This window comes from Felis catus, chromosome A1 (genome assembly GCF_018350175.1).
Source record: "Felis catus isolate Fca126 chromosome A1, F.catus_Fca126_mat1.0, whole genome shotgun sequence".
Taxonomy (NCBI): Eukaryota; Metazoa; Chordata; class Mammalia; order Carnivora; family Felidae; genus Felis; species Felis catus.
Window position 1 is genome coordinate 20,525,381 of NC_058368.1, and position 16,986 is coordinate 20,542,366.

Here is a 16,986-nt window from a genome sequence, read left to right on the forward strand (position 1 = left end):
GCTAGAGCAAGCCAGGATTCGAATGAGCGCAAAGTGCTCAGTCAAAAGATGTGCGTTCTTGTCCTGACTCTACCGCCTGACCTCTTGGTACCTCAATCTCTCCAGCTATAAAATAGGGTTAGTGACAGCTGCCCCACCTACCTCACAGGGTTTTTGTTTTGTTTTCTGGTGAGGATTCGGGGAAATACAAGAGCACAAATATGCCCGTGATGCTCCCAATAATAGTAGCTACTGACGTTTGTTGACCACCAAACACACGCTAGGCACTGGCCGCACATGTACGTTACACGTTACTTCTGCTCCTGGCAACAATCCCATAATAAGTCAGGTCTTGCCCTCCCCACTCAACCGACGAGGAACCAGCTCACACAGATTCAGCAGCCGGAGATCACACTGACGGTGCTGGCAAATAGCCCAGGCCAGACGCACCCTGCTCAAAGTTCTTAGGTCAAATAAAGGCAGGACAGCCTGGAGGTATGGACCCTGGAGCCAGGGCGGGGGGCAGGTCTGAATCCTGCTTCAGGATTCAACGTTCCCGGCTGTGTGAGTTTGGGAAAGTTGCTTAACATCTCCGTGCCTCAGTGTCCCTTGTGTAAAACGGGGATAATTAGAGGACCTGCCTCATAGGAATGTCACGAACTACACGCAAAGCATTCAGAAGAGGTAGCCACGCTTTGCAAGCCCTCTTCAGAGGCGAGGAATTTTTACGTGCTTGAAACGCGCCTCTGAAACGAGCAAAAGTGATCCGGCTCACAATTCTTGTTACTTGCCGCGCACACTTTCCTTCGAAGTCCTTTAGCTCAGCTTTGAGCCACAAGAACCCAGCCCAAGACTATGACCACGGTTAGGTGGCGGCATGGCTGGAGACAGGAGAGCAAACAGCTGTTTGGGAGAGTGGCGGCTTTTTGTTTTGGTTTTGGAGGGCGCAGAGCGGGACCCTGCAGCCAGGGCTCCCCGCCCGCAGCTCGCTTTGCTTCCTTGGCCCCAGCAGAATGTGCCCCTTGAACGCTCAGTTATACCTAAGACCGCCAGAGACTGGGAAGCAGGTGCCCTCGCCTTGCGTGAAAATGGAGAGGATTTTGTTCAGTGTTTATTATGATTGAAATAATTATTTCCAGCTGTAAATGAATGACTACATCGTGCATTTGGTATCCCTCCGGAGCCTGCTATTTACTCGGGAGTAAACACTGGTGGAGACGAACTTCGGCGCCCAGAGAAACCCGGCAGGGCTGCCGACATGCTCTGTGAGCCCCTGGCACTCTCAAGGGAGCGTTCTTTCTTGGATGCCCTCCTCGCCGCTGGAGCCCTCAGGGGCCCCCTTGCCAAGCTGGGGCGTGTGCCCGTCCACCAAGAGGGCAGGTCGGCTTGGGGGACGCCTGTACCTCTGCACACCTCTGCAAGTGCTATGCTCTCCCGACAACATCTGGTGGTCTGCCTGATGCCCATCCGCTGAACATCTGGCTGTCACTCCAGAAACCGACTTTTGTTTATGAGCCGCGAATGCTTTGCTCAGCAGGGAAGGTGCAACTAGTCCACACGGAGCCCCCTCCGGGCCTTAGGACCTTGGGGGGAGAGGGACCCTCCCACACCTACCACCTGTTAGGTTCATTTCATCCTGTCACCCTGTCTGGCGCCAGCCCCTCGGCTCCCTGCACTGCAGGCCACAGTCCTGGGCACGGCCGACTTAGATCCAAGCAGATGGCTTCTGACCCGGTCTACCTAGCCAAGGGCTATTACGGACTCGCTGGCCTGCAGCCCATGGAGAGAGGTAGACGTTTTCATTAGCAAGAACTTGAAAACACCATCTACCGTCCTTCCCCACGGGAGCCCAGAGCTTAATCCTGTGGCTTCTACAGCCAGCCCGACCTCCCAACCCTTACACACCAGCCTCTGGAGGTGGGGTTCATGGGCGCGGGTGGAGGGGACAACAATATGCCGGGATGCCCCTCCTGCCACCCTTTTGCCCGTCCACCTGGCTTTCTCCAGGGCCATCTGAGCCTGGTTTTCAAATGCCGAGGCCTGGCAGGGGCTGGGGTCTCACCCCTCCTCTAGGTACCAGTGCTCATTCTTTACAACAGCCCGAACTCCCCCACCTTTTCTTTCTCACCCTGTCTTCTTTTCCAGCTTTCCCTCAGCCCGAGAAAGAAGGCGAATCACGCGCCTGGCTGAGGAATGAGATCATTTCTCTCCCCTCTTAGCAGGCTTGCTGTCTGCTAGTCGGGGTTACTGGAAGAAAGCGGGAAAGCTCGATTTCCACAGAGAGCCATCTGGCTGCACCAGACCCACGCTGATGCTAATCCGTTGGTTTCTTTTTCTTTAGTCTTTTTTTTTTTATTTTGTTATTATTATTTTTTCATTTTTTTTGTTCCCGAGGAACACTTCATCTGCAGCTGTAAACTGAGACCTGGTCCCTCCGAAGGCGAGCCCGTGTTTGGTGCGCATGTTTGTTACAGCATTATGCACTCCCCGCCCCCTTGTAGGTGTCAGGGCATCATTGTTATCACTGGTGGGTCTATGTACTTGTAACGTCAGGGCCGTACTTTCAAATGGAAATCAGGCAATTATGCTCCACATGGAGACATCTGACAGATGCAGAAGTTTTACACCACTGGCTGTGTCACGGGGACAAAGGCGACCAGCGCTCCCAGGAGATGGTGAAATAAATAGAATATGTTGCAGGAGTGCAGAAAAATCGAGGAATAATGAGCCGTGTGATGCGAGTTCATAGCTCCTGTGGCTGTTTCACTTCAAAATGTGATAATGATATGTCAACGAACTGCTTAACTCATCCCTGTGAAGGCAGCATTAGAAAACCGACCACAAAGTGCATTCAAACACGGGCGGACGCCCTTCTCTGCATGTTTTTCAGTTTCCCAATGCACAGCTTCAGAGTGTTTCCCCTTGTTTTGCCTCCCTCTCGCGGGGGGCTCCAGTCGGCTTAAAGACAAGAGGGGCTGGTTGTAGCCTGAGATCTACGTGACCAGCAGCTTCCTGTCGACATGCAGCCTTAGACATGGAGTGCTCATGCTGGCTGGGAACCGTGGTGGCAATGCTCTCGCGGCCACCCGGGGATGCGTCCATGTTAGGCTCCAAGCCCCAGCCGGGTGCCCCGGTCCTGTGAGTGTGAGGTGAGTACTGTTACCATCCGACGTTACAGCTGGGGAAAGAGGCATAGAGCTGAGTGCGAGAACGGGGCTTCGGCTCTAGCCCCCCACTCCCACCCCAACTCTGGTCTTGGCTCAGGCCCCTCGCAGCCTCTCTGATGCTTCCACAGACGGTAGGAGGCAAGGTGTGTGCTCGCGCCTGCTCCCTCGACAAAGCCCCCGAGGTCAGACACATATAGTTGGAGTTAACTAAATAGGAGAGACCTACATGAAAGTTAAGACTGAATTTTTTCCCCATAGAATATCCAGCAGTTTAAACGAATGGTTAGTTGGAGCCTGAAGCATGCCTAAGATTCATCGCTCGATGTGTCTAAAACGGAGTTCAAATTCATTTATATTACCAAGAAGTAAAGTGTCCCCAAATCCTGCTCATTGCTCTCTCCTGTCGGGGAAGAAACAACTCGGAGCAGGCTTTGGCCCATCGCTTTGGACTTGAGCAGTCCCTGAAGATTCCCCCGTTACTCGGCTGCCTTGGATTAACAGGAAATTAACATGAGAGCGGATGCCAAATAACACTGAGAAAAAAGGGAAGACGTTTTATCGTCCAGAAACCGTATTTTTAAACTAAGCATATGATGAAAGAAATAAAACAGCTTTACATAGGAATCGCTGACGCGTTCTCAGATCAGCAAACGCCACTTTGAAAGTGCCTGAAGCACCGTGACAGGGAGAAAACATTAATCCAACAAAACCAGAGGCGGCGGGAGGCAAAAGGTTTACTAATTTGCTGGTGATCAGTAAACACCAGTCACACGCACGTCGCCCTCTGATCGTGACTTGTTCTACCCTGTCCGAGGGTGGAAGAACATTTAAGGAGACTGACAACTCTTTGCACTGTTAGCTTTGTCGTACGTAGGCTAGGAAATAAATTACATTTCTGCTTATGGAAAATTAGTCTTACTTTTTTCACTTCTGCTGAACACATTTGTTTGAAGATATTAGATTAGAATGGTAAGCTTGCATTGCAGAAGTGAAAAAATATCATTAAAGTATTCTCTTACATAAAGACCTCAATTAAAAAGGATTGAAAACACCAGTGACACGCACAAGAGACCGAAGTTACAAATCACTCGCGAATGGGCCACTCAGGAGCTCAGCAAAGCAGCAGGAACCTCATCCCTTGGGTGGGGCCCGCCGTCCTGAGGAACCCATGAGCCCAGCAAGGACTTGTGTCATAGAGACCAAGCACTAAGGACTGAAGGGAGGAAAAATAGGAGCAAAGAAAATGGGAATACTAATTAAAAATCAGGAACTAAAAAATCTAAAAAATCGGGGCACCTGGGTGGCTCAGTCGGTTAAGTGTCCGACTTTGGCTCAGGTCAGGATCTCACGGCTCGTGGGTTCGAGCCCCACGTTGGGCTCTATGCTGACAGCTTGGAGCCTGGAGCCTACTTCAGATGCTGTGTCTCTCTCTCAGCCCCTCCTGGGCTCTCGCTCTGTCTCTCTGTCTCTGTCTCTCGAAAATAAATAAACATTAAAATTTTTTTCATTAAAAACCAAGAAAAGCTGGGGCACTGGGGTAGCTGTTGGTTAAGCATCTGACTCTTAATATTGGCTCAGGTCATGATCTCATGGTTCATGAGATCGAGCTCCATGTCAGGCTCTGCACTGGTAGCACAGAGCTTGCTTGGGATTCTCTCTCTCCCTCTCCCTCTACCCACCCCCCACAAAATAAATAAATAAACATTAATTTTCTTTTAAATCAAAAAGAGCTAAAACAGAGGTTAAGAGCCTCAAAATATATGCCATAGCTAACCAGCTGAACACTGGCTAGTGTCCATGATTAGTTAGCCTATAATATCTTTCCACAAAGAACTTTAACATCTTCATTATATGTTCTTTAACTATCAAAAGTATTTTTTAATGTTTATTTATTTTTGAGAGAGAGAGAGAGAAAGCTTGAACAGGGGAGGGGTAGAGAGAGAGGGAGACACAGAATCCAAAGCAGGCTCCAGGCTCTAAGCTGTTAGCACAGAGCCCAATGCGAGGCTCGAACTCACAAGCCATGAGATCATAATGTGAGGCAAAGTTGGACGCTGAATCGACTGAGCCACCCAGGCACCCCCATATCAAAAGTATTTTTAATTAAACATTTGACAAAAAATAAATCAGTTCACAGAGAAATCTCTAAAAATTTTTCAGGTTCAACCATTTACCATTTTGAAAGTTTTTTTTTAAAAAAACCACCTCTGATTAAAAAAGTTGTTTTACGGGGCGCCTGGGTGGCTCAGTCAGTTGAACAGCTGACTTCGGCTCAGGTCATGATCTCACAGTCCGTGAGTTCGAGCCCCACGTCGGGCTCTGTGCTGACAGCTCAGAGCCTGGAGCCTGTTTCCGATTCTGTGTCTCCCTCTCTCTGACCCTCCCGCATTCATGCTCTGTCTCTCTCTGTCTCAAAAATAAATAAAAAAAAAAACGTTAAAAAAAATTAAAAAAAAAATAAAAAAGTTGTTTTACGTTTGGTTTTGCTTTTTTCTTGTCTCTAACACATTTGTTTGTAAATATTATGGTCATCTTGTGATGGTGAGTTTTTTCAAAGTGAGTATGATTGGCAAAATCAAAATTGATTTTGACCCATCTCTTCCAAAAAATTGTGTGTGTGTGTGTGTGTGTGTGTGTTTGAATATGAACCTGGCTCTCAGGTCATCTAGGTATCGTAACTCTGTATGTGACTGTGTGCATATCACCACGGTACTTAGCATCTTAAGAAAAGTAAAGCAGATTGCTGTATAATGAGGGTACAGTGGGAATGCAACAGTGCAGGAAAGCTTTCCATTAATCATTCTAGTAAAAACATATCAACTTTCTTTATACGTGATTATGGACAATGTGAACTTTGAAAAACCGTGCCGTTTATTGGAAGAAGAAATAAAATGAGACAGCAAGCAGACCATATAAAAAAAACACATGTGGGATTTTTCAGATTACCCCCTTCACACCCTTGAGAAAATCTTTTCAAAGGGAGCCACAGTCACTCACAGAAGTGAGTCAGAGTTCTCAGATGGATTGGAATTGAAGGAACAGTTGAAAGCCACTGATTTAGATCAACATGTTAATAGCAGTCATCTTTAGAAGCTAGAATTATGGCCGACTTTCTTTTTCTTCATCATGAGTTTCTGAGTTTTCCAAGGAATAATGTAAAGGGCTTATAGCACGTTGCTTAAATGAATGGGCACTGGAGCCAAGCCACCCAGGTTTGGAGTCTGGTTTTGTGGCTCATTGGCTTATGCAAATCACTTTCCACCTTCGGGCTCTCCATGTCATCTGTAGAATGGCAACCATCATAGTCCCTATTTCAGAAAGTTGTTAGGATGGCTAGTGGGATAATGCTTGCAAAGCACATAGCGTCTTGGGCACGGAACTGTGCAATAAACGTTAACCATTTAAGAAAAATCCTTTAACGACCCATGTCTGTACAGTTTCTTACAGAAATAGAAAAAGCGGAAACCCCAAGTCTCACTGATGAAGCCAAATATAATTTCCATTTGCCACATTGCCTGATCCCTGGTGTAAGTGAGCATTCCTCCAGCTCCTGTTCTTCCACACTCCCCTGTGTTTTTCATTCATACGCCCACTGCAGCCTGACCCTAGCTGATTTGTATACATGTGCTGGAAGTAGTCACCGTGGTTGGTTTTAAGCTACCAGTGGTTTCGCAAATGGCTTGGGAACTCCTGAATGTTTAACAATTCGCTCTCATGAACCAACATGCCACTGGTGAACGATTCCTACATCTGAAAATTGCATGTTATGTATGGATGGATGGATTTATTTTTAAAGTTGATTTATTTATTTTGAGAGAGAGAGAGAGAGAGAGAGAGAGAGAGAGAGAGAGAGAGAGAAAGAGAGCACAAGTGGGGAAGGGACAGAAAGAGAGGGAGAGAGAGAATCCCAAGCAGGCTCTGTGTTGTCAGCACAGGGGCCTACGCAGGGTTTGATCTCACCAACCCTGAGATCAGGATCTGAGCCCAAATCAAGAGTCAGACGCTTACCCAAATGAGCCACCTAGGCACCTCTAACATTGCATTTTAAATGGCAGGTTGGGATTGACAGGTAAGAAAAAATAACTCCCCTCTCCATACCCCCGGGCCAGCACAAATATGGCACTGAATTTGGGGACAATATTACTAGTAGGGGCCATTAGCCATAACTAAACATGTGGCCAAATGGGCTATTTTCTGGGTTGGTCTTTATTATTGCAATGGTGAGATGAAGATTTCTTGCAAACCAATGGGATTGTCAAAGCAGAGTCCATTCCACGGGTCCCCAGATACCTCTGGCACCCTGAGGAAAGGAGCAAGGTGGAGCATCTTCGGATTTCTTTAAGTATTTTTTTCCAATTTATTTCAAAAGTCAAGATAAGTAATACCATAAAATAATAGTAATAATACCATAAAGTGGCATACGTGAGGATGTCTTCTTCCAATCTCTGAACCTATCCACCCACTGCTGTCATTATAGATCAGCATTTGAAATTAACTTCTCACTAATATTTTCTTTATGAAACTAGAAGCACACACACACAGGTGTTTTCATTCCCCACACCTACCTACCTTCCCCAAGAGATATTATCTACATGGTTCTACACTTACTTTTTTCATTTAACACTAGAACCTGACATTTTTTCATGTCGGTATCTAGAGAACATCCTCATTCTTCTTCTTGCAACTGTGTAGGTTTTCATGAGGTGACACACTGAAGACAGCCCCACATTCTTCGCTCCTCTTCCCACCGAGAGGTAGATTCTACTTCCCTCCCCTCGAAGACATGCCGGTCGTAGTGATTTGCTCAGTTAACAGAACACAGTGCGAGTGAGGCCGTGCATGTAGGTCAGGAGCGAAGAGGTTGGCTGCTTCCCCCTCCTGCCTCTTGGGACACTCCCCTGGGGGGGAAAGACGCTTGGGGAGAAATCTGACTACCCTGCGGCCATCATGCTGTGTGGCAGCCAAGCCAGCCATGTGGAGAGACCGTGTGCAGAGAGATCTCAGCCAGTCCCAGCTATTTTAGCCATGTTGGCCTGTGTACCAGACATGGCAATGAAGACCGTGGAGGCTTCAGATGATTTCAGCCCAGCCAACATCTGACTGCAACCCCACGAGAATTCCGAAATGAGACCCGCCCAGCTGAGTCCGGTCAACCCACAGAACACTGAGAGATGATAATGTGTTTTTGTTCTAACTATTGTATTTTGGGGTCATTTGGCTATAGCAACTGATAACCGGAACACATTGTGCAGATATGCATAATTTAGTTAGTTAGCCCCTTATAAACACACATTAGGGTTGTTTCCAATCTTCTGTTGTGTCAGCCTATGAGGTCATGAATAATCTTACCTATATACTGTTTTGCACAGTTGCAGGTTTATAAATTCTCAGAACCGGATAGTGAGTCAAAGGACAGATGCATTTGCAATTTGGTGAATTTCCATTCATTTAAAGTGCCAATTCCTTGTGCATTTTTCTATTGGCTTGTTCTTTTACTTCTCAGTTTCTAGAAACTTGGGTCTTTGTGAAATGAGATACAAATAGTTTTTCCCATTTATTTTGTATTTGGACTTTGCTTATATTGATTTTTGCCAGGAAGAATTCTATTTTTAAGTCTCCCATATTTCTTTCATTTATCTTTTATCATTTAATCTTTGATCCATTTAGAATTCATCCTGATGCACACATCTAACTTTGTTTTTTCTAAATTGCTACTTGTCTTAAAATCATGTATGAAATAGATCCATATTTTTGCTACTGATTTGAAATTTTACCTTTATCATATACTAAGTTTTAGTATGCATTTAGGTCTACCCGTAGTATGTTTATTCTGATTCTTTATCATCTATTCATTTCCTACTGCACTCTTAATTTTTGTAACATAGAACTATAGTTTAATACGTGAGACGGCTAGTGTACGTCTTGTTCTTTTTTTATTAAAAAAAATTTTTTTTAATGTTTATTATTTTTGAGAGAGACAGAGAGCAAACAGGAGAGGGGCAGAGAGAGAGGGAGACACAGAATCCGAAGCAGGCTCCAGGCTCTGAGCTGTCGGCACAGAGCCCAACACAGGGCTCGAACCCATGAGATCTCAGAAGATCGTGACCTGAGCCAAAGTCAGACAGACGTTCAACCGACTGAGCCACCCAGGCGCCCCGTGTCTTGTTATTCTTATTTCAAAGGATTCTCCTGAATGTTCTTCTTAACTTATTTTCTTACGTGAGCTTTCGAGTCAACTTGTTGAGTTACACACATAATCTGGCAGTATATGGGTTGGAATTACAACACAGGGAGATTTCATTTAGGGAGATTTGCCATCTTGAAGATAGTCACTCCTTTTATCCAAGCATATGGTATGCCTGCATTTGTTTAAAACTGCTTTTGTGTCTTTCAGGATCAGTTTAAAGTTTTTGTTTCATAAAGATGTGGAACATTTCTTAGGCTTATTCTTGGTTATTTTAGCTTTTTTGTTGTTATGCTAAGTGTAAAAAGGCCTTCCATTACATCTCCTAATTGGCTGCATAAATGAAGGAAAGCTTTTGAAAGTTATATATTGATTTTATATTAAGCCACCTTACTCAAGTTTTATTTTCAGAATCTTTTTCAGATAATCCTCTTGGGACATCCAAAAATACAAATATATAATTTGCAAATAATGATAATTTTATATCTTTTCAATTTTTCTGTGTCTAATTTCTCTTTCCTGTTTGTAACATTTTTAGCTTATTCTTGACATTAGTAGGGATGATATTGGTATTTCCACTTTATTTATTTTTTAGAGAGAGAAAGCGTGAGTGTGAAGGGGGCAGAGGGGGAAAGACAGAGAGAGAGAGAGAGAGAGAGAGAGAGAGAGAGAGAATCCCAAGCAGGCTCTATGTTCAGCATGGACCCCAAAGTGGGGCTCAATCCTAAGACCCTGGGATCATAACCTGGGCTGAAATCAAGAAATGCTCAATTGACTGAGCCCCGGTATTTCTCCTTTAAACATATGTTGACTTTCAAGTTGGCTTATCCTAGCAGGTGCACATCTATTCTTATTTCACTGAATTTTTTAGATCAAGAATGGAAATTTAATTTTACTACATATCTTCAAAGCACCTAAAGAGATAAATACATAGTTCTTTTCTTTGATCATTTATATGGTGAATTCATATAAGTAGACTTCCTGAAATTGAACCATCTTTGCATGGAATAAATGCCACTTTTTCATGCTATCCTATTCTCTTAAGGAGTTGCTTGAGTCTACTCGGTAGAACTTTGCTTTGTATTTTTGCATCGGTATTTTAAAATTATTTCATTTAAAAAAATTTACAGTTATTATCAGGTTTTTAAATTCAATATTATGCTCACTTTTGTGTTCTTCTTAATACGTCTTTTCTATACCCATATCCATTTCATTTTGTTTGCTTTTCTCATTTTGACCCTCTAAGCTCCTTGCTATGTTTTATTATTATCCATTTTCTCTCCCAATTCATCCTCTTTCTTTGATGGTTCATTTTTTCTTCTATTTCTACCCTGGATGTCACCAGCTCACTCTCGGTCTCTTGTCTTGCCATCCCTGCTAACGGAGGGCTGCGCTTCTGCGTTGTGCCCCAACTTTGTAGAGGTGACTTCATCACTAAATATTTCACATCTGTAGTACAATACTTTATACTATTTTCATCTGCTCTTTGGCAACATTTTATCTGCCATTTACTTTTCCTGATCTTGTTTTATGTCTTGAGTCTCTGGAATAATTTGGGTGGGTTCTTTTTGATGTCTCACTTTTGGAGCCAGTGAGTTTTTCTTGTACCAAATATTTGCAGGGTCCCATCCAAGCCTAGTAGGAATTTTTTTTTTTTTATGAATCAAGAGTTTGTGCATGAGTTTAAAATTTTTTTTTAATGTTTATTTATTCTTGAGACAGAGACAGAGCGTGAAAAGGGGAGGGGCAGAGAGAGGGAGACACAGCATTGGAAACAGGTTCCAGGCTCTGAGCTGTCAGCACAGAGCCCGACACGGGGCTCGAACTTATGAACTGTGAGATCATGACCTGAGCCGAAGTCGGACACTTAACCGATGGAGCCACCCAAGCGCCCCTGTGCATGAGTTTTAGATCTAGTCTCCCCAGCCAATAAAGACAGGCAGCAGTAGGGTTTTCAAAAAACTCCTCTCTTCCCTGCTGCTGGCAGATAGGGCTTTCCCTGCAAGTGTGTGTGTGTGTGTGTGTGTGTGTGTGTGTGTGTGTGTTAACCCCATCATTTCTACTTATCACAACCAAATTGGGTCCAGAAAGTTCTTGCCACCCTTATTTGTACATTGTTCCCTCTGTAGGAAAACACGAGCCCCAGATTCTGTTCCTCACCTCATTGTGCCCTTTTAACAAACGTATTTTACTGATTCATCCTGGTATTTGAAGCCACGTGCTCCTCTCTCCCCTTCCCTGCTCTCCAGCATTTGCAGGCCTTCCCTCTATTTTGCTGTTCTTAGTCTTAACTCCCTCCTCCTTTTGCTGAAAATGGGTATTTTATTTTCATTTCTTATTTTACTTTTGCGTTCTACAACTTCAGAGAAGGGAGAGAGACAGACAGACCTTCCATCTTTACACTCCTATATGAAAAGTTCATGGACATTCATATTTCAGATTCAATGCCAACAGTCTAAAGGATTAAAGCAGCTAATTTCGAAAATCTTTTAAGGAAAAACAATACGGGATTCACTTTCCAGAGCGTGTGATGTTTTGAAGTCTCAAGATGGGTTTAAAGTATTCAGGACATTTCCTTAGCTTATCATTTGGGCAAGTTATCTCTCTGGACCTCATTTCTCCAATGAAGGGAAAGGATCTCTAAAGCCTTAAGACAGAGTGGACAACCCCAGGCTTAACTCCGAGAAATTAATGACTAGTGGTGAAACTTGGGCATGAGGAAACTTGGATGGGGGAGAAGTTTGGGGCCCTGAAGTAGAGGAGAATTAAGTTGTACAGGGAAGTTACCATCTGCCTGGCTCTGTGCTAGGAACTTAACATACATTAATGTTCACGGGGGCAGGTATTATTATCGGCTCCATTTTAGAGTCATGGAAAATGAGGTTCTAAGAGGTTGGATAATTTATTCAAGATGACAGAACCAAGACAGAAATCCTGACCTTCTTGGTTTTGGAGCTCAGTGCTCTTTCTAGAGCAATTCTCTTTGGTGTGCAGGCCTGTCGTGCCTGAAATGCATGGGCCGTGGTAACATTCCCAGTCACTAAGGCCTTCTGCTTCCCTGCCTTCCGTCCCATCTCCATGGTAATTATTTAAAAGACCAGATGTTTTAATACACATCATATTGATATAATCATGGATGCAACCAAGTTAATTGGATGCACTCTGCTATTAATCCCCCAATGGCCACATCTAGGCTGTGTTAAGGTAACTACATTATGCCTGTTCAGGCTAATGCTCTGGAAACTATATTCTAAACAACACGGTATTCATTTACTAAAACTTTAATTAATTTTAAGCCAAATCAGCCATTTTTAAACTAGACAAACTACATATATTAGAAGACCCAAGGCACCTTTCATGGAGCTCATCTCTTAAAACAAGACAAAGCAAACAAAAAACCCATCGGTACTTTGGTTCACATTTAAAAACTATTCCATACCTCATTTCGACCGTTTTTGATTGTTCACTAATGAAATCAATGCAAATAACCTTCATGTTTATTAAAAGAATAAAAAGGCGAAAAATTCATTTCCTCAAAATACATTTGCTTAGAAATTCTTTTTACCTTATGAACTTCCTTGGCCTTATAAACCTGTCAGCAGAGGAAACTGGGAGCCAGTTTCCTGCAGCCATAACCTCCACTACCCTTTTTTACAAGTCTTTATTCTTTGGAAATATAAACACTTGTGTTGAAAAACATCGCCTGGGAAGATAAATGAGCAGTAAAATGATTAGTGCCCATTTAGTGATTACTTACCTCTGGGCTTAACAACGGAGAGCTGACTTGAGGGGCTTTGAAAGCTGACTCCTCCTCCGCACCTGGGTAGATGGGGTCTCCTGGGGCCTTGCCTGGGCCTGCCCGACTCCAGGGCCCCTGGACAGGCGCTCCTCACAGACCTGTTAGCCTTTGTGGTGTCTCCTTGGAGCACGGGTTCGAACCACCACTCAACTTGGAATTTTCGCTGCCACCTTTAGGCCATGGCACCAGGCAGAGAAAAGTGACATCAGATCCCAAAGAGGTTCTCCAAGCCCTTAGGTGCTGAGACTGTTTCCTCCTGAGTTCTCATCTGCTTCTCATCCTGAGGAAGGGCTGGGGCGCACGCAGTCTGCGCGCGCACACGGACAGTTCACTCTCCCTGGGGCCTCGCCTCAGGCCGCACCTGCCTAGATCCCAATCATCCCAGCTCAGGTGCACCTTCGCCCTGGAACCTTCCAGTCTGTATCCCACAATCCGTATCTCTTTTTGTGGCTCTTCTATTCTGTTTGAGAACCTACGTTTCCATCCACTTCCAAGCCAAACTCCTCTGCCTGGCTTTCAAGACCTGGATAACCTGACCTCACCCAATTTACTACACGTTGCTCCCGGATTCCCTGAGCAGCCATGCTGGGTCCTTCAAGGAGAGCTCACAGCTTTGCCAATTAACGGCTGCTGCGCCTCATAGTCTGCGGGCTTCCCTAGAGAAAAGTTTAAAAATAGCAAAGGCATGGGTTTACATTTACTGGAGGAGAGAGCTTCCCCAAGACAGTATGTGACATATGCATCCTTATCACTGATAGTGAGCTCTTGCCAAATACTCACAACCAATATTAAAATTAATTGGCCTCAGCTTATACGTGAAGTGAGGTAGTATGATGGGCATGGCGCTAAGTGGTGGTGTAGACGCTCACTGTTGAACACAACGTTCTCACGAAGGATGTTCAGCCCTACAGGGATGTTCTTAGGAGTGACCCACTCTGAAATCATCCTGATTTTTATGGTTTTGAGTTCTTCTAACTGCATGTCCTGTTCCCCTCTTCTTGCCCTGCTGAGATTACGAGGTGTTATTTCTTCTTCTTATCAGTGTGCCTGCCTATTGGTTGTGAGCGAAGACGCCAGAAAACAGAAGTTTTAAGAAGTCTTTCAAAAATAAGGATAAATTGGCCTTGACTGGAAGCCTGGGCCTTGTGAAATATGATTGTCAAAAAAACATGGCCTGAGGGGCGGGGGGAGAAGGGCAGTGCGGGTGTCGGGGGGGCTGCACGTTGAAATCCTGGTGCCCAGACTACACTTCAGACCAATTCTATCAGAATTCCTAGAGCAGAGGCCCCAGCGTCATTGTGTTTTAAAACTTCCAGATGATTCCCAATGCGCAGTCGAAGTTGGGACGCACTCATTGCTCCCCACGCTGAGTGTCACTCTATGTGATAGCCAATGGGTGGTGGGGCAGCAGGGAGACAGGAAAGCCAGGGAAGACGCATCTGGGCCAGAGTGAAGGTTCTAGCCCATTGCTCCCCGTGCCTCTCCCGACTTTAGACACAGAAAATTCACTGTCTTGAGAAAAAATTCTGACTGGCTTTGACTGTATTAAATTTCCGGAATCATTTCTTATTCCGCTTTTTTGGGAGGTTTGTGCATTCTTTATTTGGGTCATGGGGATATAGTTAATAAATTATAATATTTCTTAGTTCTTTTGAGAATTTCCACAGGATAGATTAAGCCCTAGCCCTCTGAAGTCATGTTCACTTTCATTTAAAAAATAGATAATAAAGCACTTAATAAATGTCAAATACTGTGCAAGTTTCTGGGGACACAATGGTGCTGGGAGAGTCCTCAAGACCACTCCCGTGTTTGAAGATCTGCTATAAGGACTCACGGGAGTTGGCAAATAGCCGTATTCCCAGCTAAGATTCATTACAGCGGCATATGGAGGGAATACAGCCAGCCAGATCATAAGGGACAAAGACACAGGTGGTCGGGAGAAATCCTGTGCAGCCTTCCTCATGCTCTTCTCTCTCTCTCTCTCTCTCTCTCTCTCTCTCTCTCTCTCTCTCTCCAGTGAGGGGGTCACACAGTGTGGCTGAATCTTTGTACACATTCGTGATTATTTCTTCTGTGGCTCACGGTGGGCACAGCTGAGGCAAAAGGAATGCAGCATTTGAAGGCCTTTGATATTATTTTCCCACTCGGCCTCCTGAAGTTGTCCTTTTTTATATTCTTCCCAGCAGTGTTCACTTCCAGCACCCTCTCTGGCTCTACGCGGGACTGTTTTTTAAAAGTCCTTGACAATTTGACGAGGAAGGAGGATCTCCTTGTATTTGTGCATCGGCGACTCCTGTACTGAGCGGGGAACACGTGAGACACGCTCAGCTCTGTGGGGACTAGAGACACTAGGGCCACATGGTCTCTACCCTCAAGACTGCCGACAATCCAGGTGGGCGACAGCCTTAAACCTGGGGGCAGCGGGCGTGTGGAGGAATGGGCTTTTTTTTTTTTTTTGAAAGTGCTGGGGTTTTAGTGCCATTGATCTACTTTAGTTTTAGTTTCCCTGTGAACTATTTCTGAAGAAGGAACCAGTAAGACAACATAGTAACATACAATATATACGGCATTTATAAGTATATGATATGAAAACCACGTAGATGAAACAATGAAAGAGACTGCATGAAAAGTGAGTGTGGGGTTCCCAGCTGGAAAAGGGTAGAAACTCAATATTGGAAATTGAACAGCTAAGAAAAGGAGCTGGTTCAGGGCCAATGAAACAGTCACCTAGAGGAGCCTGAGCAGTGGTGAGGGTGGGGATTGTTTTCACCTTCTCTTGTCTTTTAAACTTTTTGGGAATGTCTCATGAATTGCTGCGTAAAGATTAAAAAGGTAACGACTGTTTAGAATTTTAGGTGTGTTGAATTTAAAGTGATGGTAGTTCTTCACAGTTCCGAGGTCAATGAAATATGAGGTCGGGGCACAGGTAAGAGAGTGGGGCTTCCGGTGACAAGTTAGGTGTCACCCGTGTTCGTGACTTTGGCCACCAAGGAGTGGGTTATATTTGAGGCAGTGTGTGTGTGTGTATTTGTATGTGTACATATGTGTGTGTATATTTGTGTGTGTATTTGTATGTGTACATATGCATGTGTGTATATTTGTGTGTGTATTTGTACGTGTACGTGTGTGTGTGTGTGTGTGTGTGTGTGTGTGTGTGTAGCGAGAGACAGAGAGGGGGAGGGAGAGGAGAAGAGGAGAAAAGAAAGCAGCAGAGGAGCAAGGACACAATTGATAAGTGGATCCAGTGGAAGACTCAGAACTGTTCCAACAAGACTTTCTCAAGCTGGGGAAGCCTCGTCCATGTGGGAGCCTGGTGCCCACGCAAGGTTTCCCAGCAGTGTCTTCCTGGAGGAGAAAGAGATAAGCGACAGCTGTCACATCCGCTGGCTCTCCTGCCCTTGTACGAGGTCCTGAGAGGCTAACCGAGTTGTTCCCGGATACATAGCACACTTTGCAATAAAACTCCAGGGCTGGCAGTTGCTCTGGGCCAAAATATACACTGGACCCCAAGGACAGTGCTTGAGATTATGCAAGGAGAGGACGGAAAAGGCCAGGTTTTAACTCTACAACCGTGTGTTGAACTAGGTGTCAGGCTCTTGGTTCTTACCCAAATGGCCTGGATTCCAAACAGGTGATTTCTGCCAAGTGCTCCCTCTTGGAAGCCTGTAGGTACACCCTCGTTCCACAGCTGACTCTCTAGAGTTGGGTTTCTGAAGAGGACGGTTCACGTACCAACTACAGAGCACGGGAATATTAAAAGTCCTTCAAGGTTAATGCAAATTTCTCTGTGTGGAAGGAGATGTGTAAAAAAATTACAAAGTACTTTCCAGAACCAGGTACTACTTACCTGCTGGAGT